The sequence below is a fragment of the Miscanthus floridulus genome, chromosome 18, assembly GCF_019320115.1.
Source record: "Miscanthus floridulus cultivar M001 chromosome 18, ASM1932011v1, whole genome shotgun sequence".
NCBI classification, from domain to species: Eukaryota; Viridiplantae; Streptophyta; class Magnoliopsida; order Poales; family Poaceae; genus Miscanthus; species Miscanthus floridulus.
The window spans coordinates 7,656,320-7,659,113 of record NC_089597.1 but is presented as its reverse complement, the minus strand read 5'-3'; positions in this window follow the sequence as shown (position 1 = coordinate 7,659,113).

Here is a 2,794-nt window from a genome sequence, read left to right as displayed (position 1 = left end):
CATGCACTAGGTATGTATGTGACAGCAAACAAAAAAAAGGGACACCTGCAAACACCCATGCCATATAACGCTTTAAAGACCACAAAATTCACTCGTCGTTGACAACGAGATCTAGTACCCACTGAAAAAACATCAGCTGAAAGGAACCCTCCGAGGAACACAGGCTTACAATTCTTCACCATCAGGACAAATATTGGATATGCTAGACCTTGAAATAGAACAGACCAAAGAGAAGAGGTCGTAATCACGGTAAAGAAAGTCGTCTGGCTGCTTCCCATGATAAACACACCAACTGCCACCACAACTGCACCAAGATCTGAAGAGAACTAACAGATCTGATAGACCAAACTCTCACCGGCTCTTTGTCAACACTGGATCGAGCGTCGACGAGGTATAGGGAGAGGCTAGAGAGATCTTATTCCAGTGTGTCATCGTCGCCACCACCTCGTCGATGATGCCAGAAGCCAAACCCTATGAGAATGGGGATCAACAAAAAATTTAAACTATATGAAGGGATCAAGTTCCACTCCTCTAGCCCCATCGAGGTCGCCGGATGGAGAGAGGAGGAGAACCGAGGCGATCTTGCGTGGAACGGCGGCGGCGGCTGTTTTTCAAGGCAAGAGATAAGTCCGTTTTTTAAATACACAAGCAAGGTACGTGATGCCTGGTAAGCCCTGTTTGGTTCTTAAGGCGTTCCTAAAATTTCTGTCACATCGAATGTTTGTACATATATATGGAGTATTAAATATAGACTAATTACAAAACTAATTGCATAACTTGCGAGACGAATCTTTTAAGCATAATTAGTCCATGATTTGACAACATGGTGCTACAGTACATGTGCTAATGACAGACTAATTAGGCTTTAAAAAATCATCTCGCAAATTGGCCTTCATCTATGTAATTGGTTTTGTAATTAATCTATATTTAATGCTCCTTATTAGGATCTAAATATTCGATGTGATATGAATTTTAGGAGCGACTAAAGAACTAAACACCCCCGTATTCTCTCAATTGCATTGGAAACAGGGGCGTCTTGTCTGGGCTGCTAGCTAGGCCTCAAGCAAAGGCTAACAAGGACCGGTAACTGGGCTGCTAGCTAGGCCTCAAGCAAAGGCTAACACTCTACTCTAAGAAGGAATACCCGTCATTTGCAAGATGATTGGGCCATCCACAAGCTTAGCCGGGCCCTCCCATTTGCAAGATGATTGAGCCGACCCTATAGGAAGGAATACCCGTCAGGGACAGGACAGCAGGCCGCTGCGCTGTATTATGTACAAGGGCCGCAGCCCACGGCGGAAACAGTTGCCCACACCGTTCTGTTCCGCTAGTACGATCCCGTGCAAGCACCTAGCGGCGGCGGAGGTGGCTTAGCCGGCCGGCCGGCCGACTGGCGGGCGACGGCCATTGAGGGTGTCGCAGCGCTGCTGGACACGGAGAACGGTGTCAAGAGAGACGAGTGAGGACCGTGGAGAGGTGTCGCAGCGCTCGTAGGGCCTGCCGCAGTCCGTAGAGCGCCTTGCGCAGTCGGAGCGGCATTACCCTAATAATTTGACCATGCATTCCTCTTCTCCACGGTCCTCACTCGTCTCTCTTGACACGTAGAGTAGTTCTCCGTGTCCGGCAGCGCTGCGACACCCTCAATGGCCTCCTCTCCACGCTCCTCTCCAAGATCGTACGTATGTAACTACTCTACGTGTCAAGAGAGACGAGTGAGGACCGTGGAGAGGAGGAATGCATGGTCAAATTATTAGGGTAATGCCGCGTTAGCTTGACTGAATTTAACTGAAAATATTGTTTCGACTGAAAAAAAATGAACAAGCCGACTTTTAAGATCGGTCGAACAGCACCAATATTTTTTTTTTCTTTTTCTTTTGGGTTGATACTTCATTCACCGACCACCCACCTCCTCTCGGCTCAGGCTCGGCAGCAGCTGACATATATCCACGCTAGATCTCTAGTTTACATAGATTAGATTAATACGGTTAAAATATTTATATTTTAATCTAAACCATAAACCAAATGAATCAGGGTAAATTCTTTTGACACGTCTAAAGGCTCTAAATCTAGGATTTTCTAGAGCTACAGACATCTAGCTCTAGGAAATACATGGATTTCTAGAGCTACGGACATCTAGCTCTGCCAAACAATTTACCTAAATAAATCGTAGAGTATACGGTACAAACCTAGCCGGTAGAATCACAATAATTCAGCTCTTCTTTATATCTTTCTCAACATGCATCACTCTCGAGAATTAATGTCATAGCAGGAGTGAAGAAGTAGCATGCACATATATACATAATCTATGTACTATATGAATGTATTGTGTTTTACTTGGTATTACTTACTTGTTCAATAACGTATTCGCTCGTTAATGAGGAAAGCTTCTTCACCGCGGTCACAAGATTATATATACTAGCTTAGCTGCTATGTGACCTAGCTAGCTTACTACGTCGTTCGTTCGAAGCAAATTCATGCAATCTTCTGGAACGAAGAAATTGGGGGATGAAATAATTAAAGAGCAACGTACCGTGTCATGTTCTTTCACCATTTTATGATGATATGATGTGTTATGGTAGAAAAACAAATGTGAAACCATGAGTTCCTGGTCACTGACTGTGAATTCTCTGCTTCCCTAGCCTTAGCTTCTGGATATGACTCATCAGCTATATATATGTATAGTAGATCTTCCATTCCAGTAACCTCAAATTCTCTTTTGAAACGAATAACCTCAAATTCTTTACCTCGCTGTCAATTAATGCAAGTGAAATCAACGCGCACACGGGCTCGGTCG